The sequence below is a fragment of the Bombina bombina genome, chromosome 3, assembly GCF_027579735.1.
Source record: "Bombina bombina isolate aBomBom1 chromosome 3, aBomBom1.pri, whole genome shotgun sequence".
Classification (NCBI taxonomy): domain Eukaryota; kingdom Metazoa; phylum Chordata; class Amphibia; order Anura; family Bombinatoridae; genus Bombina; species Bombina bombina.
The window spans coordinates 1004079396-1004103210 of record NC_069501.1 but is presented as its reverse complement, the minus strand read 5'-3'; the positions used below and the strand labels follow the sequence as shown (position 1 = coordinate 1004103210).

General features: G+C 36.8%; 1 protein-coding gene across 3 annotated transcripts in view; it reads left to right on the top strand.

The window, feature by feature from the left end:
- Window positions 1-23815, top strand: part of STAT6 (signal transducer and activator of transcription 6) — a 465172-nt gene that overhangs the window by 73124 nt on the left and 368233 nt on the right. The window contains exon 1 of one of the 3 annotated variants that reach the window (XM_053708173.1): window positions 15409-15473. The exons of the other annotated variants lie outside the window; for them this stretch is intronic. The gene's annotated coding sequence lies outside the window, so the exon portion shown is untranslated. Of the gene's footprint in view, window positions 1-15408; window positions 15474-23815 lie in introns of those variants that run through there. 3 annotated transcript variants of the gene reach the window in all.

The following is a 23815-nucleotide window of genomic DNA, read 5'->3' as shown; positions in this document are numbered from 1 at the left end:
AGAGCACCAAGTCTGCACGACTTTCTGTGTCCTCTCCAACATGGAGACTCCTCATGTGCTGCGTTTTCTCCTTGCTTCCTTGATTTATATTACACCAGGCCCCAAACCCAGTGTGTTTTTTTTCTCTCTTTCCTTCTTTGCATAGTCTTTTTGTCTGAGACCAATTTCAGCTTCATTTCTAAATCACCTAATGGAATTCTCTGGGTATGCCCTTTTAGTCTGAGCTTATCTCTCATTGGACCTTGCAAATGCATATGGTAATTTTAAATCCCCTGGCAATTTAAAATACCCTTTGGTTGCAACTCTCATATTGATCACTGGGGGGGGGGGGGGGGGGACACAATAGGCAACGTAATGTAGTTTCATTACCAAATACTACTACACAAAAGTATATTTTCTTAAATGTATATTAAATATATCTATTATTTCCTAGTAATAATACTTTATAAACTATCTGTTCAGTATATGGCCCATCTAATATAACTGAGTGCGTATTTTTGAGACTTAAAATGGGTACACTTAGAATATATATACATATGATATATATATCCTACTCACAATATGTTAAAAGATGTATTTAAAAGTCATATTTCTATGAGTGGACTAGTAGTTATAATTCAATATAGATATATGTATATTTGACTTTATTTGTATATCAGTTGATAATTAGTCATACTATTGTTTGATTTTAATAGAATCATATCATTCCATATCTAGTATATCTCCAATACTGAGTATATAAAAACATATGTTATAATTCACAGCACAAATCACATAAGCCTTTATATACCAGTATCTACTAGTCATATTTGGAACCTAATTTTCACACCAGATTCCTGAAACAAAGAAAAATAAATTTAGTTTTATTTTGAAATACAGTCAAATATTTTAAATTCATCAATACAGCTACCCACTCAATACAGCATACACTTATCTAATATAGTATATCTGGCATAAAGGTATATCTCCCAGACCAATATATATATATTATTTATATAATCTGAGTATTTTAAATAGATCTGATAATAATACAATTCATATGTTTAAGTTTTAAAGTTTGAATCTTATAAGCTTTCAAAATACACAGGTTTTAAAAGACTTTCTTAGATACTTTTAAGTCATACGAAGGGTTTAGGGTTTTGTATATTTAACTCAGTATGGAATAATTAACACTTAGATGATAGACATTTACATTTCCTGGGCATCCTGGAAATGTATCTCAAACTGCAGACTTCTAGTATCTCTGACTACAGGAGGTCTATGATGAACTGACCTTTTAGGCAGGAAACTCCATATAAGGACATCCAAACCTGAGAGTGCCATGTGATAAAAATCCCTTTAAAGTGGCCTGCCTTCAGTATTGGGACAAATGTTTATTTCCTCTTGTTCTTTGAGGCATCCATCTGTATTTGAGTATAGCTAGGGAGAGGTCTGTGTCTGGGATGTAGTTTCAGGCCTGTTTGAATAGACCTGTACTTTACAATTTCAAAACATTAGTACCCAGGGTTAATATTTTAAGATAAATTAATTATTTATCTTTATAATGCATATATATGTGTACATATGTCTTATATAATGTCACTCAGCAATACCCTGACATAAATCCCCCTTTCCATTTTAAGATATGTTAGACACATGTATTGGAATGGACTGAAATCTAGTGGTAATTGGTGAGTGTACTGACAGTATGCATTATAGACAGTCTTACCAGAAGAGTCCGGTATATTTCAATCCTCATATTTATGCTCTTTAGCTAGACATCTTATTCATCTTTAAACTACAACACTTCATTAGTGTGCTTGGGGAATTGACCTTTCATTCTCCCTCTATGACCTGGAGTTTGGACCTAGGATGACATGCTTGCAGCTGATTAATATGGGCCCATTTATCTATAAAAGTATCATTTTTAGGAATCCTAATTTTATAGGCAACTGGAGATATTTTGTCAGTAATGACAAAAGGACCTTTCCATGAGGGAAGAAACTTCCTCTCCTTGACTTGATCTCTTCCAAAGTTATAAAGATAAACTTTATCATTGATTTAATTTTCCTTTTTGGAAGTCTTGAGGTCATAATAAGTCTTAGCAGGAGTTGCGGCCTTCTCTTTGTTCCTTTGAGCAAATGCAAAAGCATATTGCAGATGCTTACTTAAGTTTTCCACATATTGATGTGTAGTAGCAGCATTTATTATGTTCTGGTCTGATGTATGGTACAGTATATGTTGAGGTAGAACCATTTTTCTACCAATCATCAATTCAAAAGGTGACATCTTAGTAGCACTACTTGGTGTTGCTCTTAATGCCATTAGGACTAGAGGTAATTTTACATCCTAGTCTATTACCTGTTTCACTCACAAACTTTTTGAGTATTTTCACAATGGACTGGTTGTAACACTCTACACCACCAGTATAGGCAACTCTATATGCTATATGGAGCTATATTTTAACACCTAGTATTTTCCAAATTTGTGTCATCACTTCGCTAGGGAAGTGGGTCGCCCGATCGGATTTGATTCTCTGGGGTAAACCAAATCTGGAAAACATGTGGTTGATAAGCAATGCTGTGCATGTTTCAGCACTATTATTAGGTGCACTGATGCACTCTACCCATTTGGTGAATAGGCATGTTACTGTCAACATGTATCTGTTAGTATGTTACCTCTTGATGACCTAGTTACTGGACCAATAAAATAAATTTGTATATCTGACCATGGCATTACCACCCCTCTTTTCTGCAATGGCACTCTTTGCATTGGCACATGGGTTGGAACTGTGGACAGATTAAACAACCTTGACAGTAGGTTTGAACATCCTTCAACATATGCGGCCAAAAGGCTTAGTCACGTAATATCTCATTTGTTAATTTGGCACCACGATGGCCAGATGTGGGGCATCATGGGCATTTTGAAGCATGAGACCTCTGAACTGGGTAGGTACCACCCATTGTTGGATACCTGTTTTGGAGGTTCTAATTAACAAACCATCCTGTAATTTGAATTGTGATTTTGACTTCATTAAGATCTTAAGATCTTCCTTACCAATACAGTCCTCTTTTGAGATGGGGTTGTTTTCAGGATATTCTATATGTTTATAGAAAATACATATAATGGGGTCTTCTCTTTGACTAGTGATCAGGTTCTCACTAAGAGAATCCTGACTCTATTGTACACGGTTAGGCTCATTTTGCTGTTTAGCCTGGCTTCTGGTAACGGCCTCTACATGAATAGCACCCATTAAGTGGTCAATATTGAGTTATGGCTCCTTGTTTGGCTAATGAATCTGCAAGATCATTGCCTTTCTTATCAGGACCTTAAATTCTGGAATGACACTTGGTCTTTTTCCAATGTATGGGTAACCCATTGGAAACCACTAATTTATCAATCTTGCAGAACAACTTGCCATGTTTGACTGGTTTGTTGTTAGTTTTCTGCATGCCATTTCTTTTCCAAGTTGGCAGGTATTCAACAAAACTGTCACGCACATAATTTGAGTCAGTAATGATCACAAATTCATGAATACCTTGTTCAATAGTCATCTCAATGGTTTTTATAACAGCAGTTAGTTCTGCAACTTGACTGGATCTTGGTCCAATGTTAAATCCTACAGAAATATTTGGGAATTCATTTGCCCAAGCTATAACAATGCCAGCGACTAATCTGCACTCATTATCAATAGTGGCATGGTAATAACAACCATCAACATATACCCAAGGTAATGTTTGATGCTGGTCCTCATTGTATATTTTATATGGGGAAAGCAATTGTTCCTCCAGGAAATCATCTTCTATTAACTCTAATTAATGCAGTACATACATGGAGCTTAGAAAGCCCCTATGTGACTGGATTCTTTTTGTTTTGCTTATAGCAAATTTCTAAAGGCCAGCCTTGTAAGGAAAGAATCCATGCTGTTATGTAGCTATTGGACAGGTTCCCATCTCTTATTTTCTCACTTTGCAAATATAGCAAAGGCTGGTGGGCCGTTTCTACAAATAATTTTCTCGCCTTGTATGTAGGTGCAGAAATTTTGTAGAGCCCATACAGTAGATAAGAGGGCTTTTTCAAAACCATTAAATTTTATTTCTACTGGGGATAAAGTTTTGCTCGCATAAGCAATGACTTTGCTTAAATTATTATGCTTTTGGCATAAAACAGCACTCATGCTTACATCTGTGTAACCTGTCTCTAGGTAGAAAGGTTTACCACCTTCAGGGTAAGCTAAGCAAGGTGCTTGAGTGAGTTTCCTCTTCAGCTCTCTTATGGCTGTCTCTTGAGCCTCACTCCAGTGCCATACTACATCCTTCTTTAGAAGATGTAGCAGTGGTTTAGCTAATTCTGCATAATTGTCAATAAATTTGCAAGAATAATTTTTCATACCCAGGAATGATCTCAATCCCTTTAAGTTAGTTGGGTTTTTAGAATTTATTATGGATTCAACCTTTTTCTTCTGAGGATTTAACCCTTCAGAGGTAACCTCATGTCCCAAGAAGTTGACACAAGTGCGGCACCATTGAGCTTTTTGTAGGGATAATTTGACACCTGCCCTTTAAAGTTGGCTGAGGACATGTTTAAGCTCTGTGATGTGTTTTTCAAAGTCCGTGCTTTTGATTAACACATCATCAACATAAGATAACGTCCCCTTTTCTAGTGCATCAGGCATAACCTTATGCATGAATACAGAAAATTCATGTCCTGAATTTATGTATCCAAACGGAAGTCGGGTGAATGCATATTGAACCTTTTGGAAGGAGAATGCGAGTGTATACTGGTCTTCCTCATGTACCTTTATGGTCTAATATCCCTGTGCACAATCAATGGCAGTGAATATCTTAGATCCCTGCATCTGCGCTAGGCACTGGTCAAAATATGGCACAGGCCAGCCAGGCATGTATACTCATTTGTTTAGCTGTCTTAAGTCAGCACACAAACGCCATTGTCCATTGGGCTTAAGAATTCCTAGAATAGGATTATTATAAGAACTATGCACCTGTCTGATGATACCCCTTTCTTCCATGTTCCTTGTGATTTCTGATAGAGAATCATAGGATGCTAAGGGAAGTCTTTATTGTTTAACAAATACAGCTGGTGCATTGGGATCTGTTTAGATTCTTGCTATGTGTCGGTCTGTAGTACCACAGTCATAAGAATCCCTAGCAAAAATATCCTGGTATTCCATTTGGAGTTCTCGTAGCTGTTGTTGTTCATCATCACTGGAACAGCCATTAGCTAAGGAGATTTGCTCTTCGACTATTTGCTGAAATACTGGAAAGATTTCAGGCTGTCCTATCTCATAGGCTTCTTCAAGCCTAGAGGTGAGGTCCCCTTGGTTATAATTTACATTACCCCAGGATTCTGGGTATTGGGGTATTCCTGCTCTATGATCAGTTGATCAAATACCAGGGAGGCTTCTTCAATTTTACAGATGCCTTCCTCTGAGCTGAAAGGATAAATAGACTTAATTGGGAATAATCCTTCTGGCATTGATGCAAAGTATTGTTCTATTAACTGCTCTTCAGTTAAGTACCTTTCAGGTATTAGCCTGATTACATTATTCTGGAATCCAAAAGTGTAAAAACTGGATTCCATAGCATACCCTATGGTAGTTCCCTTGGATAAGGTGATATCCTGTGGGGTCATGTTATGCACAATATCATGCATTGGAATAGTTTCAATATTTACCATAGGAGTATGGGTCATTGTCATACCCATATTTTGCATTCTCTGGGAGATGAAAATTAGTGCTTCAGAAGTTTTTAACTTCTGACCCCTTCTTATCTGTAAGGGTAAGAGAAATCTATCAGCCCCAGCAAGGATTACAATATCATTAGACACCTGCATATTCACAGCATATGGCATTTGCTGGTTTGATTTCAGGGCTGCATTTTCATCCTGAAATATTTCAGGGTCCCCTTTCAACCTGCTCCAGAGGCAAAGGTTAATGAAATCTATTTGTATGGCATATGTATGCAAGAGATCATTGCCAATGTATATTTGATTATGGGGATTATGTAAAACTAAAAACAGGTGTTTCACTGATTTATTACCTATGGAGATAGATAATAAACATTTAGCTGTAATGTTATTGCTTTAAGAGTTATCAAGTGATCTTGGGGAGAAAGATATTTAATTACTTTAGGTTCAGCTATCTGCACCAATAAGCCTTCACTTATATAGCTAGCTTCCTGTTTTAAGTTTAATTTAGCATACTTGGTTTTTCCCAGGTAATGCACTTACATAGGGATAAATAAATCATCCTTAATTTTCTCAATTTCTGCAAGGAATTGAGAGTGATCACCCCGTTAGGGAATTTAGGATCTCCTTTGTGTAGAGATATGGTTAATACATCACCGTCTAGGGAAATATTGGCTATTTTCCCAGGCGAACATTTAATGGTATGAGCATCAGAGCCACTTAGGGGAGTCTGATCATCTATTTGTAGGACAGTTATTTCAGGTACAGAGCTATTCCTGAAATGAATCTCAACAGCATCTGGCTTCTCTTCCACCACATGACCGTTATGTCTGGTGTGAGGAATGCTGGACCGTTTATAATTAATAGGTCTTTTGACTTGCGACCAAATAATATTATTTATGCAATCAATTACAGTACTTAATTGCTTAAGAAGGTCAATAACAATTATTAAATGATCATTTGGCAGATCCACTATAATGACAGGGTGTCTTATTACCCTGTTTCCCAGCTTTAGCTTTAACCATGCAGTGCCCCAGACTTTGAGTCACCCCCAACACCTATTAATGAACCCTCAAATTCCCTGAGTTTAGGCTTGTGGGGCGTTAGCTCATTTAGCTGTGTGTAGTACCTGTGGGAAAAATAGTTGCCTGAGATCCAGTATCAATTAATCCCATGATAGGGTTGGTAACTAAATCCTGGAGCTCGGCTAATACATAATATCTCCCCTCAGTTTCTATCATTTCACACATAAAATTAGCATGTTTACACATTTGTGGGCTTCGCCACGAGTTACCTGAATCAGCCATGTTACTTGATACAGCATAATCCTTACCCACCGTCTCCTCTGTAATAGAGATAACCGGTTTCCTGCTTATTGCGTCTCAGTCAGGGCTCCCTTCTCCAGGTGAGGATTGCTTTGCACATCCACCTGTGGGAATAAGGCTTATGGAGAACTGCAAGAGAGGAGAATTATTAGTACTTCCAGACTGGGGACACCTGTCATCACAGTCAGGCCTAACGTTGCTGGGCTGTAGGGAGAGAATTTGATTAGTATTATTATTAACATTCATTATCCTCTTTTGGTATTTCTCAGTGTCTGTGGCACACTGTTGGCCACTGGCGGTACCTCTAAAAAGGTTTATTAGGTTGACTCATGTAGCAAACTGTTCAGATAATTAATTTAACTGGGCACTAAGCTGACCCACAAGATTGTACAAGTTATTGCTACCCATGGACCGATTTTTTTATGTCCCAGGGTAGTGATTCCTGGATCATTGTGATCCCTCAGAGTCTAGCCATTATATCTATTTTGACACGGTTGTCTTTGGGGTTCAACTTGTCTGGCGCTAATATCCTGGGGTGCACTAATTAATTGGGGTATCTGGTTATCCTGAGAGTGTCTGCGTCACTTATGGTATCTTCTTCTACAGGGATATCAATTACCTTGTGGGTATTTATCTCTTTGGGGATACCTATTTATCTGTGTATGCCCCCCATTTTGAGTATATTCCCTTCTATTAGCCTGTAGATTCTGCACCTCTGCCCTTGGTGGGGGGAGGGGCAGACTCAAAACTTTGTGAGGAAGGCTGGTTTCCTCTGGCCACGTCTGCATAAGTTTCTTTTTGGACTCTAAATTTAGGGGGCTAGGGGACACCCTAGTTTCGGCCACTGATTTAGGGTTCGGCCTTGTATCTATTTTAACCCCCTGCTCACTGGACTGCTGAATGCAGTATAATTTTGTTCTTTCCCTGATCCGCCAATCAAATGAACAGTTATCATCAAAGTCTCTAGACAGATTTATTTTGATGTGTGAGGGTAATGCTTCATAAAATAAATTTACAAATTCTGAGCTTTTAAATTTGGGGTTGTTTTCGGCCATACTGTAAGCACCTTTTAGTGTAGAAAGGAATTTGATTGGGTTTTGGTTTGCGCCAAATTTAAAACATTAGGTGACTGCCTAGTTGGGAAGTATATTTCTGAGCTATTCAGGGTCCTTTGTTTAAATTCTTCTCTTAAACATTGCATCTCACATCTCACAAATTCTTTTAAGGATTTAATAATCTCATTATTATTCCCACTATTTTCATCACTAATGGAGGGGGGCTTATTATTGCTGAGTTGCTTATTTAAACTTTTGATTTTAGTGATTAATTTATGGTTATGTTAATCTAAGGCACCCATGTCTTGTTTAAATGTAACAATTTCATTTTGGCCTATTTATAAATTTTCTTCACATTTGCGTGATGAGTGAATTTAATCTCTTAGCTGCTGTAATTACAATTCCTTTTCTATCATGTACATATTACAAGTGGCCAAAATTTGAGTATTATCTCATCCCATTTTTTTAGAATTCTTGCATTGATTAATTTTTAATAATTCCTGGAATAATTCACTTGTTTCGTTCCACATTATATTATCAATAGCAATATTTTTGGCCTTGGTGGTAAGCATATCAATATAATCATTTAAATCACCCAAAATTTTAAATCTATTTTGATGTGGTTGATAGCGTCCATTCTAAAGGAGTCTGCCTTTGTAAGGGGTCATTTTTGGGGACACATTTCAATACTGTGTATAGATTCATTTGGGTCACTTCTAGTGATAGACATTATGATTTCAGCTTAGTATTTAGTTCATTTAAAACGCTAATACAATTTTAACACAAAAAATTATATATATTTTTTTTAAATATCACTAAAAAAAATTATAATAATTTCTACTTACTACAAAATATATTATATCAATGTGATAAAGAATAATGATCTACAGCTGTGCCTCCAATAAAATGTTGATACGTCTCAGGAGTGTCCTCCAGTAATGTTGGTGTATTTATCAGCAGCAATTGCCCCCAACATGTTATGTATTGTAATTACAAATGTTAATAATTAATAGCAGTATAAAACTATTGTTAGCGATGTCTCCAATTAATATAGCAGAATTTTTGTCAATACACTCCAGTAATATGTTAACTATCTGTAGTGTATCCCAAAATAAAACTATTGAAACATCTATAATTTGACAACAAAATTATTATTAAAAATTAATATTTAATCTCAATATAAAATATTCCTAAATTCTGATCAGTTAATTTGTATATACACATTGATAATATCTATGTAGTAACTGAATATCACCTATGACCAGTTAAATCTATCAATTGATCAATACAATATTAGAACATAAAGCAGGCTATAGAGATATTTAGATTAAATTACTATTCAGTAGATATTATCTATTATCCCATGAATGGATTAAATATTTCTATAAATTAACCTTAACTCAAAATGAATTGCTTATTAAATCTCACACATGAATTATACTAGAACATTTTTTAAATATCCAGAAAGTTTAACCAATTTAATATATATAACTTATTTAACAACACTTGTACTCACCTATGTTTAAATCTCACAATTAAATCTTAGCTTAACCCCCACAATCTAATGGAATTTCCAGGGAAATATAATTCACTATTTTCCACCCAACGTAATCTAATATACTTCACTTAAACCCAGAGATTGTTATACAATTATCAATTCAACATAATAGCCCATTTATGTGCAATTCTTAAGAGAGTTCACAGTAAATACAAATTAATTTATCAATATGGAATACAAAACCTTTCCTCTCAACAGTAAATTACTCAATGCTAGATATGATTTTTTTATAGACTACACAGGTCTCTAAAATGTAAATTATAACTATAAATTATACTTACAAATCGCAGCTACAATTTAACTATAGCTATAGAATACCTTTGATTTAAAACATTAAAAAATATAAAACAACTGTTAATACATTACCAGTAACCAATATGAGAGTTCAGCTTTTTCAATCGGAGTTTTCCAAACTCATACATGAAGGTATTTTTGCAAACAGGGTATCACAAACACAGAGAGTTATTCCAAACCAGGCCCCAAACCAAGGTGTGTTTTTTTCTTACTTCCCTTCTTTGCATAGTCTTTTTGTCTGAGACCAATTTCACCTTCATTTCTAAATCACCCAATGGAATTCTTTGGGTATGCCCTTTTAGTCTGAGCTTATCTCTCATTGGCCTATGGAAATGCATATAATAATTTTAAATCCCCTGACAATTTAAAATACCCTTTGGTTGCAATTCTCGTATTAAACACCGGGGGGGGGGGGGGCAATAGACATCGGATTGTGGTTTCATTAGCAAATACTACTACAGAAAAGTATATTTTCTTAACTGTATATTCAATATATTTATTACTTCCTAGTATTAATAAACTATCTGTTCAGTATGTGGCCCATCTAATATAACTGAGCATGTATTTTGGAGACTAAACATGGGTACACGTAGAATATATATATATATATATATATATACACACACATATGAGATATATATATATATATATATTTCATACTCATAATATGTTAAAAGATGTATTTAAAAGTCATATTTCTATGAGTGGACTAGTAGTTATAATACAATATAGATATATTTATATTTACGTTATTTGTATATCAGTTGATAATTAGTCATACTATTTGATTTTAGCCATTTGAGTTCTAAGCTGAATTTAATATTTTTCTGTTTTTTACTATTTTCCTTCGTTTTTTACTATTTTCAAATTTTAGGTGATTACCTTTCCAATGCTCTGTCTTGGGGGTCTGTAGCTGATTAGATCCCTGAGATTCAGGTTTCTAAGCAGCATGCCCCCTTTCCCTATACTTTGTATTGACAATTTTAAATAAAGTTGCGTGGTGACGTCATCACGTCATTGTGCCTACGTCACCGCACGTAAAGGGAAGCCCCGGCGATGCCTGTCACTATGCAGGCCCGATCGCCGGGGTAGGAGCTGGTGGGGGCCCCCAGATTGCAAAAAAGGTAGTTGAGTGCTAATGACGGCTCTGAGCCGTCATTAGCACTCTAGGGGTTAATAGAATCATATCATATCTAGTATATCTCCAATGCCGAGTATATAAAAACATATGCTATAATTCACAGCACAAATTACAAAGGCCTTTATATACCAGTATCTACTAGTCATATTTGGAACCTAATTTTCACACCCGATTCCTGAAACAAAGAAAAATAAATGTTGTTTTATTTTGAAATATAGTCAAATATTTTAATATCATCAATACAGCTACCCACTCAATACAGCAGACACTTATCTAATATAGCATATCAGGCATAAAGGTATATCTCCAGACCAATATATATATTATTTATATAATCTGAGTATTTTAAATAGATCTGATAATTATACAATTCATATATTTAAGTTTTAAAGTTTTAATCTTATATGCTTTCAAAATACACAGGTTTTAAAAGACTTTCTTAGATACTTTTAAGTCAGACGAGGAGTTTGGGGTTTTGTATATTTAACTATGGAATAATTAACACTTAGCTGATAGACATTTACATTTCCTGGCCATCCTGGAAATGTATCTCAAACTGCAGACTTCCGGTCTCTCTGACTACAGGAGGTCTATGATGAACTGACCCTTTAGGCAGGAAACTCCATATATGGGCGTTCAAACCTGAGAGTGCCATGTGATAAAAATCCCTTTGAAGTGACCAGCCTTCACTATTGGAAGAAATGTTTATTTCCTTTTGTTCTTTGAGGCCTCATCTGTATTTGAGTATAGCTAGGGGGAGGTCTGTGTGTGGGATGTAGTTTCAGGCCTGTTTGAATAGACCTGTACTTTACAATTTCAAAACATTTTAAGATAAATTAATTATTTATCTATATAATGCATATATATGTGTATATAATGGGGTCTTTCAGAATTCATTTCTTAATGAAATAACGTTTACCTGCTATTCCCTATGTAGAATATCTTTAGGGTAGTATCGAAGTAGGTGGACAGCAGATCTGGTGCTGCTGCTAGAAAGCCAGCAGCATCACAAAAAAATATATACTTTTTTAAAATATTTTTTTACTTTTTTTAGGCTAGATTTAAGGCTATTTATAGCGCCAGCTCATGTGCTAACTCCTCTAGAAGTATTCTCTTTTCATGTGTCGGGTACTGCTCGTATTACAAATTGAAAGTGAAAAGGTTTTGCTTGCACGTTAACCTTATGCACGCAAAAAACAAACTTAGAATATCACGCGCAATAACCTATTCCCCCATAGAAGTCAATGAAGCAAAAAAAGTGGAAAAAGCACCCTACTCGCGCTCAAACCCAAATGCAGGTTCTCAAGTGAGCTAACCCGACATGAATATATGAATATTTCACATAGAAGAAAATGTTCAATTAATTCATAAATACATAATTCTATATATCTGATGGTATTCTGGTAAAAATATATATCTATACACACACACACACACATGTTGTATATAGATGATTATATATAGGTATAGATAAAAACAGATACATATAGGAATTTGTATTTAAAAATACATAGAACATTCTTCTATGTGCAGAACATTGGAATGTGAAATATTTACAGTAAATAAACAGTATGACCCTTTTAATTCTACTTGTAATACATGCGCTACATCTGATGAGTTAAAAAAGCTGCAATAAATCCGATATCGCTTGCGCTAAACTTGTAATCTGGGGTCAGGATTGGCTAAGAACAAAAGTGAAACTTACATATTTACTGGCTTACACAGGAGTCAATCAACTGACAAGGACATTGCTAAATCGTTATAGAATAATGTAAATGTTAACTTTTCAAGCCTTTCCCCCCTTTAGAGTATTGGATTTAACCACGTGAACGAGTCATTGAAATGTTTTTTTATAAGATATATTTGTTTTTTGTTAAAGGGGCCGTTCATTTATCATTTTCAGACAAATGCAATAAATAGCACAAAGGTAGCTGTTATTTTCTAACTAGTTATCACTTCTGAATATTTCTTTTCTCATTATTAAAGAATACAATAGTACTGAACTGCTGTAGAATCACAGTGTATAAATATCACTGAAGTTTTAAAATTAAGCACAATTTAACATGACTTGAATGAACTCAGTTGAAATACAATGCCTGTGTCTAAACGCTAATAATGGTTGGGTGGAGTTGGCTGCTCCTGGCAACTTAGCTATGTAATTCATTTTGCTTATTTTTGAAAATTATTTTAAAATACTTGCCAGCAATTTTTAAACATTTTTTTAATGCAAACTATTTTTAATTAATTAGCCCTTTTAGGATATGCACAGATCTCAACCTGTTTTATGTCCCTTTAACCCCTTTTTATAGGGGTGAGACTGCGCTATTGCGGCAAGACCCGCGCTATTATAAGAAGACAATCCCTTAATGATCAGTGACGTACAGGGTACTTCAGGGAGATCATGTCAGACTAATCTTATTAACTTCTTTGATTATGTAACAAAAGTATTAGACAAGGGTGGAGCAGTTGATGTAGCATATCTTGAATTCAGCAAAGCATTTGACACTGTCCCACACAATAAACAAATTCACAAACTGTATCTCCTTGGTCTAGACTGGGTGGAATGCTGGCTTGAGGACAGAAAACAAAGTGTCTTAGTAAATGGAGTTCAAGCAGCAGAGGGGGCTGTTACTAGTGGTATTCCTCAGGGGTCAGCTCTGGGGCCTGTTTTGTTTACCATATTTATCTGTGATATCAGCAAAGGGCTACAGGGGAAAGTATGTCTGTTTGCAGATGATACAACAATTTGTAAGAGAGTGGATGTTCCGGGGGGGGGGGGGGGTAGACAAAATGAGAAGTGATATACAACAGTTGGAGGATTGGACAAACGACTGGGATCTAAAGTTTAACACAGCAAAGTGTAAATAATGCATTTAGGGAAGAAAAATCCAAATGTTAATTACAGACTCAATGACACTTTACTAACTGTTACAGATGAGGAACAGGAATTGGGAATTATTATTTCAGATGATTTAAAACGTAGTAAACAATGTAGTAATGCAGCGAGTAAGGATAACAGAATGCTTGGATGTATTGGTAGAGGTATTTGCAGGAGAAATAGTAAGGTTCTTATGCCACTTTACAGATCACTAGTTAGGCCTCATCTTGAGTATTGTGTGCAGTTCTGGAGGCCACATCTTCAGAAGGAAATTAACAAACTTGAATCTGTGCAAGAGAGGGCTACCAAAATGTTACATTGTTTAAAAAATAAAACTTACCAGGATAGGATCAATGACCTAAATATGTATAGCTTAGAGGAGAGAAGGGAAAGAGGTGATATGATGGCATTAGTACGTTAAAGGGCTTAGTAAAACTGAGGCTGTGGGTATTTTACATAAAAATGGAAAATTCAAGAACAAGGGGTCATGATCTCAAGCTGAAGGGTAGTAGATTCAGGAGTAATTTGAGGAAGCACTTCTTTACAGAAAGGGTGATTGATTTATGGAATAAACTTCCTCAAGAGGTAGCAATGACAAACACTGTTGGGGACTTTAAAAATGCCTGGGAGAAACATAAGGCTATCCTACGAACTAGATCAGTTTATACTGTTAGGTAATATCGGGCAGACTTGCTGGGCCTATGGCTCTTATCTGCCGTCAATATCTATGTTTAAGAGGTTAATATTGTATCTAAATCATAAACATTTCATTTTAATCTATGTACCATTAAAAGTAGTCACTTAAAGGGACATGAAACCCAACATTTTTCTTTCATGGTTCAGATAGAGCATACAATTTTAAACAACTCTCTAATTTCTTTTATCAACTTTGATTCTCTTGGTATCTTTTGTTGAAGGTGCAGCAATGCACTACTGTGAGCTAGCTGAACACATCGGTAAACCAATGAGAAGAGGCATATATGTGCATCCACCAATCAGCAGCCAGCTCCTGAGCCTACTTAGGTATGCTTTTCAACAAAGGATACCAAATGAAAAATCAAAAATAGATAATAGAAGTAAACTGGAAAGTTGTTTTAAACTGTAAGCTCTGTCTGAATCATGGAAGAAAACATTTGGGTTTCATGACCTGATAAAAAATTATACATTTTAAAAGAAACATTTTTGAAAACAAGCATATTGGGAAAAGTACTTAGAATTGTATTTTGAAACACACTAATACCACTAATATGACCCTTTAAGGTTCAGAAAGCAAAGTGAAAGTAATTAATTTATTCAGACTGTTTTCAGTTCATTAACTTTCTTCATTGGTTATTTTATGTTAACTGGACTGAAGCAAAAGATAAGAGTTTAACCATTTGTAAATAAAGGTTGAACTTCGTATTGACAACAACGTGCCAGCACTTTTGGAACACAGCTCATAGTGTGGGAGATCCGGTGTGAGTGCTGTAGAATTCAATAGAATTAAAAGAATTGTATGGGTTTTTAAAGGAAACTACATATACTACAACCTCAACAGGTAATCAAATATTGATAATTAATTAATTACTTAATTAGCTACTAAAGACAATGCATACTGTGTGAGTATGGCAGGACTACAACCACCAGATGTTGATAAGTAATTGTTCAGAAAATCAGTTACATTTATTAAATTACGTTGATGTATTTTTTTTTGATGAACATAAGGCAGTTTTGTATTAAAAATATGCAATAATGTTGTACAATTTTAATTTGACTCTCCCATTTCGAATGGGTTTATTGTGTGTTTTGTAAGGCATGCTGTTGTGCATGCTAACACATATATATTCAGATATATTACTGTGTGTGACTTATTGATGTTATTTGCTAATATGTGGTGCTCCAAGCTGACGCACAGATGTGAACTTTGTTTTCATTATGCTGCACAGCATATTTATTTAGTTGTGCACACAGACTATCACAAGCAAAAAGAACATTGGTCTGTGTGAAGTTCCCACTTGCTTTTATAAGCCATGTTTGCCCATATATTGAAAATTAATTATGGGCATAACCTTAATTGAGTTTTAATTATTACTGGCTGAGCTGATATTTACTAATATTCTTTTAAATACCTTTTGCAGCTCATAAGAAATTAAAATCATGGTTCTGAAAAAACTGTACTTTACCGTTAACGGACCGCCACTCTGTTGGTGAATACAAATTTTAAACAAATTTCCAATTTACTTTTATCATCAATTTTGATTTTTTTCTCTTGGTATTCTTGGATGAAAGCTTAACCTAACTAGGTTCATTTGCTAATTTCTTAGCCCTTGAAGGCCGCCTCTTATCTGAATGCATTTGGACAGTTTTTCACATTCCCTCCTTTCCTTCAAAAACTTAACTTTAATTCCTGTTAGCTGCTGCAGTGCTTCCTCCGCCCATCACAAGTCCTCTTCCGGGTCCAAAATGACGAATCCGGCTTCCTCCAATCACGGCGTTGCATCAGGCCATGATCGCCCCGGGGGTAAAGCCATGATTGGAGGAAGCCGGATTCGTCATGTTGGACCCGCGAAGAGGGCTTGCGACGGGTGGAGGAAGTGCTGCAGCGGCTGACAGGATTAAAAGATACGTTTTTTTAAGAAAAGGAGTAAAATGTCAATTTTGATGAATTAAAGTGCACTTGTTTTAAATAGGTTTATTAAAAACCGAGCACTAATTCATCCAAATTGACCTTCACTTTAAGCTGCTCACATTAGATGTTTTAGAATTGTAAAAAAAAATAGTTAAAATGTGAATATCTTTTGGTATGCTTGACCAAATGTCCTGAAATTTTCAGAATATGTTTGAATATATAAAGTCTTGTATTGTATGAAGTTTGGGGGAAGTTAATATCTAAGTTGTTTTTTGTACGTTAAGCCACATTAAGCGCTTCAAAAAAACAAGCTTAATGTCACTCATTTGCCTTGTGGGACACTAAAATCCATGAAACTTCTAGGATAGGCTTGGATAGGGAAAAACTGATGCTGTGCCAAGTTTCAAGGCAATTTATGGATGTTTAGGCACATTTTTGCACATTAACCCCTTAACGACCGAGGACGTGCAGGGTACGTCCTCTAAAAAATGTCAGTTAACGACCAAGGACGTACCCTGCACGTCCTCAGTCTGGAAAGCAGCTGGAAGCGATCCTGCTCGCTTCCAGCTGCTTTCCGGTTATTGCAGTGATGCCTCGACATCGAGGCATCCTGCAATAACACTTTCTGGCCATCCGATGCAGAGAGAGCCACTCTGTGGCCCTCTCTGCACCGGACATCGATGGCCGGTATCGTTGGTGGGTGGGAGCCGACTTGGGAGGCGGGTGGGCGGCCATCGGTGAGATCTGGAAGGTGGAGGGGGGCGGGATCGGGGGCGGAGCCTTCGGGGGCGCGCACGGGCGCGCGCGCGTGCACGGTGGGTGGCGGGCGGGCGCGTGCACGGGGCGGGAGCGGGTGGGAACCGCTACATTACAGAAAAAAAGTAAAGAGTAAAGTGTATTAAAAAATGAAATAAACATTTTTTAAAAAAAGCATTTAAGCGATCTGGAAGGGGTGGGGGGTTGGTATTGGGGGGGGGGAAGCTACACTACAGAAAAGGGAAATTTTTTTAATAAAAAAACATATTTTCACTAAAATGGGTACTGGTAGACAGCTGCCAGTACCCAAGATGGCGCACATTAAGTCAGAGGGGGAGGGTTAGAGAGCTGTTGGGTGGGGGATCAGTGAGGTTGGGGGCTAAGGGGGATCCTACACAGAATCATATGTAAATATGCTAAAACAAAATGCACAAAAATGCACAAATTTTCCTTTTATTTTAGTACTGGCAGAGTTTCTGCCAGTACTTAAGATGGCGGGGACATTTGTGGGGTAGGGGAGGGAAGAGAGATGTTTGGGAGGGATCAGGGGGTCTGATGTTTCAGGTGGGAGGCTGATCTCTACACTAAAGCTAAAATTAACCCTGCAAGCTCCCTACAAGCTACCTAATTAACCCCTTCACTGCTAGCCATAATACACGTGTGATGCGCAGCGCCATTTAGCAGCATTCTAATTACCAAAAAGCAACGCCAAAGTCATATATGTCTGCTATTTCTGAACAAAGGGGATCCCAGAGAAGCATTTACAACCATTTGTGCCATAATTGCACAAGCTGTTTGTAAATGATTTCAGTGACAAACCTAAAATTGTGAAAAATGTAATGTTTTTTTTAATTTGATCGCATTTGGCGGTGAAATGGTGGCATGAAATATACCAAAATGGGCCTAGATCAATACTTGGGGTTGTCTACTACACTACACTAAAGCTAAAAATACCCCAAAAAGCTCCTTACATGCTCCCTAATTAACCCCTTCACTGCTGGGCATAATACACGTGTGGTGCGCAGTGGCATTTAGCGGCCTTCTAATTACCAAAAAGCAATGCCAAAGCCATATATGTCTGCTATTTCTGAACAAAGGGGATCCCAGAGAAGAATTTACAACCATTTATGCCATAATTGCACAAGCAGTTTGTAAATAATTTCAGTGAGAAACTGAAAGTTTGTGAAAAAATTTGTGAAAAAGTGAACAATTTTTTGTATTTGATCGCATTTGGCGGTGAAATGGTGGCATGAAATATACCAAAATGGGCCTAGATCAATACTTTGGGATGTCTTCTAAAAAAATATATATATATGTCAATGGATATTTAGGGATTCCTGAAAGATATCAGTGTCCCAATGTAACTAGCGCTAATTTTGAAAAAAAAATGTTTTGAAAATAGCAAAGTGCTACTTGTATTTATGGCCCTATAAGTTACAAAAAAGCAAAGAAGATGTAAACATTGGGTATTTCTAAACTCAGGACAATATTTAGAAACTATTTAGCATGGGTGTTTTTTGGTGGTTGTAGATATGTAACAGATTTTGGGGTTCAAAGTTAGAAAAAGTGTGTTTTTTTCCATTTTTCCTCATATTTTATAAAAATTTTTATAGTAAATGATAAGATATGATGAAAATAATGGTATTTTTAGAAAGTCCATTTAATGGCGAGAAAAACGGTATATAATATGTGTGGGTACAGTAAATGAGTAAGAGGAAAATTTCAGCTAAACACAAACACTGCAGAAATGTAAAAATAGCCTTGGTCCCAAACGGACAGAAAATGGAAAAGTGCTCTGGTCACTAAGGGGTTAAGCTCATTTTACATTAAAGGGGCACTGAACCCAATTTTTTTCTTTTGTGATTCAGATAGAGCATGCAATTTTAAGCAACTTTCTAATTTACTTCTATTATCACATTTTCTTCATTCTCCTGGTATGTTTATTTGAAAAGCAAGAATGTAAGTTTAGATGCCGGCCCATTTTTGGTGAACAACCTGGGTTGTCCTTGCTGATTGGACAGCACCAATAAACAAGTGCTGTCCATGGTGCTGAACCATAAAGTTACTGGCTCCTTAGCTTAGATGCCTTCTTTTTCAAATAAAGATAGCAAGAGAATGAAGAAAAACTGATAATAGAAGTAAATTAAAAAGCTGCTAAAAAATTGCATGCTCTATCTGAATCATGAAACAAAAAAATTGGGTTCAGTAACCCTTTAAGCTGCTCACATTATATGTTTTAGGATTGTAAAAAATAGTTAAATGTGAATATCTTTTGGTATCTTTTATCAAACATGTTGAAATTTTACAAATATGTTTGAATAGATAGAGTCTTCTATTGTGTGAAGTTTGGGGGGAAATTGATTAACACCTAAGTTCTTTTTTGCACGTTAAAGGGACAGTCAAGTCTAAAAAAAACTTTCATGATTCAGATAGGGCATGCAATTTTAAACAACTTTCCAATTTACTTGTATCACCAATTTTACTTTGTTCTCTTGGTATTCTTAGTTGAAAGCTAAACCTAGGAGGTTCATATGCTAATTTCTTAGACCTTGAAGGCCGTCTCTAATCTAAACGCATTTTGATAGTTTTTCACCACTAGAGGTAATTAGTTCATGTGTTTCATATAGAAAACATTGAGCTCATGCACATGAATTTACCATGGAGACAGCTCTGATTGCCTAAACTGAGAGTCTGTCAAAAGAACTGAAATAAGGGGGCAGTCTGCTGAGGCTTAGATACAAGGTAATTACAGAGGTAAAACGTGTATAATTATAACTGTGTTGGTTATGCAAAACTGGGGAATTGGTCATTAAGGGATTATCTATTTTTTTAAACAACAAAAATTCTGGTGTTGACTGTCCCTTTAAGCCACAGTAAGCTCCCCAAAAACAAGCTTAATGTCATCACTCATTTGACTTGTGGGAAACCAAAATACATTAAGCTTCTAGTATAGGCTTGAATAGGGGAAAACTGAGGTTGTGCTAAGTTTCAAGGATATTGATTGATGTTTAGGCGAATTTTTGTACATTAAGCTCTTTTTACATTAAGCTGCTCATATTAGATATTTTAGGATTGAAAAAATAGTTAAATGTGAATATCTTTTCATAAGTTTTGCCAAATGTCCTGAAATTTTCTGAATATGTTTGAATAGATAAATTATTGTAATGTGTGAAGTTTAGGGGAAATTAGTTAATTTTTTACGTTAAAGTGAAGGTAAACTTTGGTGAATGAAAGTCTGTTTTTTAAAAATACTATTTAAAACAGGGGCACTTTCATTCATCAAAGTTTACAAAGCAGTCGTTTTGATTAAAAACTTACCTTTTTTTCTTTTCACAGCCAGAGCAGCTTCCCCCACCTGGATTTCCTCTCTTCACACGTCAGCAATGACTAATCCGGCTTCCTCCAATCACGGCTTTCCCCCCAGGGTAGTCATTGCCTGAGGCCATGCTGTAATTGGAGGAAGCCGGATTAGTCATTGCTGACGCGTAAAGAGAGGATTTCCAGGAGGGGGAAGCTGCTCTGGCTGTGAAAAGATAAAAAGGTAAGTTTTTAATCAAAACGACTGCTATGTAAACTTTGATGAATTAAAGTGCCCCTGTTTTTAATAGTATTTTTAAAAAACAGGCTTTCATTCATCAAAGTTTACCTTCACTTTAAGTCACATTAAGCTCCCCAAAAAACAAGCTTAATATCACTCATTTGCATTGTGGGAAACCAAAATACATTATAGACTCATTTTGGTAGATTAAACTCTTTTTACATTAAGCCTTTCGCATTAAAGTCCTATTAAGCAATAGGTAAAAAGTGAGCATATTTTTGTAGTGCGCACTGAGTTTACGCTCACGTACAAACTTTTTAATTTAAACTTGTAACATGACCTCAAACTGACGCTCACAAAAAGCTTCCATCTAGCATAGTTTACACTCCAGCAGTGCTAAATTGTACTCCTCTAGCCCTTAATCTTGGCAAACTGTAATATTTCACAATCTGGTATTTCATTATGTGCTCCGAACCTGATGCACTTTTTTATCTGATTAAGTTCCTTACATTTTTATGTATAAATTTGCATACTATTCATTGTAGTTTAAATTGCATTAGTGTATCAAGCACTAGTTGAGAAACTAAGATGTTTATTTGATGAGTCATACTTGCTAAAAGGACTTAATATGCATGTTTAAAGTATCTCGGAATCACAAGTCAACTGCAGACCTAATAATTTAGCCACCAATCATCAAGCTCTAACCCAGGTGCTGAACAAAAAAAATGGACATTCTCCTAAGCTTACATTCCTGCTTTTCAAAAGAAGATTCCAAGAGAACAAAGAAAAATTGATAATAGGAGTAAATTAGAAAGTTGTATAAAATTTTCTCTGAATCATGAGAGAAAAATTGGGTTTCATATCCCTTTAATGTGTGTACTGTCCATTTATAATCATATTCATGTAATTCCGTTATGAAGGAAGGAAATCCCGCGCTGAACCCGATTTCCTACACTATAAGTTCATTCTTTATTCTTACTCCTCTGCCCTTCACTTAGCCAAGCAAAACTACTTCTCTTCTCTCATATCTTCTCACTCCTCAAACCCTAAACATCTCTTCTCCACTTTCAACACTCACCTCTATCCACCTGCCCCACCCCCTTCATCTGACTTTAGTGCTCAAGACTTGGCAGACTACCTTTCAACAAAACACTTACTATCCGAAGTAACATCCCACCACAAGACTGCAACCTTTCATCTCCGCCCCCCGTCACCCCCTCCAACACTCTCAGTACCTTCCCCCCAACCACTGAGAATGAAGTGAGTTCCCTAATATCTTCCTCACACCTCACTACCTGCCCACTTGACCCTATCCCTTCACATCTAATACCTTCTCTGTCCTCTACCCTCACCCCAGCTCTTACTCACATATTCAACTGATCCCTTACTACTGGTTCATTTCCATCATCCTTCAAACATGCAAAGGTCACCCCCATCCTCAAAAAACCCTCCCTCGACCCCAATTCTTGTGCAAACTACCGCCCCATATCACTACTTCCGCTAGCTTCTAAAGTCCTGGAAAAACTAGTTTTCGATCGCCTAACACACTTCCTATCCTCCAACTCATTGCTTGACCCCCTGAAATCTGGCTTCCGTCCCCAACACTCAACTGAGACTGCCCTCACCAAGGTTACTAATGATCTTCTTTCTGCTAAAAACAATGGCCACTATTCTATACTTATCTTACTTGACCTGTCTGCTGCCTTTGACACTGTTGACCATCCCCTCTTCCTACGGACTCTCAGCTCCCTTGGGCTCTGTGAAATTGCCCTCTCCTTTTCTGTCTCATTTGCTGGTGACTCCTCTCCATTGCCTCTGTCTGTTGGAGTACCTCAAGGCTCTGTTCTAGGCCCTCTACTCTTCTCTATTTATACTTCCTCACTGGGTAAACTTATCAGTAGCTATGTCTTCAACTATCACCTCTATGCTGATGATACTCAGATCTATCTATATACCCCTGCACTCTCTCCTTCTGTCCTTTCTCACATCAGCGACTGCTTATTTGGCATTTCTTCCTGGATGGCCTCTCACCACCTAAAAATCAACATGTCCAAGACTGAGCTTCTTCTAATCCCCCCAACTAATTCTACTCCAGTTTCTAACTTTACTATCACTGTCAGTGACACCACTATCTCCCCATCACACCAAGTCCGCTGCCTAGGAGTTACACTCGACTACAATCTGTCCTTCATACCCCACATCCAATCGCTCTCTTCATCCTGTCACAACCACCTACGCAATATCTCCAAAATTCGTCCTTTTCTGAGTGCTGAAACTACTAAACAGCTAATCCATTCCCTAGTAATTTCCAAGCTTGACTACTGTAACTACCTACTAACTGGCCTTCCTCTCTTCCACCTCTCCCCCCTTCAATCCATCCTAAATGCCTCTGCTGGGCTAATCCACCTCTCCCGACGCTCTGTATTCACTGCACCCCTCTGTGAGTCCCTTCACTGGCTCCCCATTCACAGCAGAATTAAATTCAAAATTCTCACTCTGACCTACAAAGCCCTTACCAATGCAGCCCCCCCATACCTGTCCTCACTCATCAACAAATATACTCCAGCCCGTCCCCTAAGATCCAACAACGATCTACTCCTTGCCTCTTCTACCATCACCTCCTCTCATGCTAGACTACAGGACTTCTCTCGTGCGGCACCAACCCTCTGGAACGCACTTCCTTGAGCTGTCAGACTTTCCCCCAACCTCTCCTCCTTTAAACGCTCCCTAAAGACCTTCTTATTCAGAGAAGCCTATCACCAAATCAATAACTAATGAATTCCACTTGCCTAATAGTTGCCCTCATCTAACTTCAGACTAACATCATTCCCACTTTTGCAGTCCCCACCTCCTGTTTCTCACCCTCCTACCCATTTAGATTGTAAGTTCCCACGGGAACAGGGCTCCCAATTCACCCCTGTATTTGTTTGTTAAATTTTGTCTGGTGTCTCATATTGTACTGTCCTTTTATCTTTGT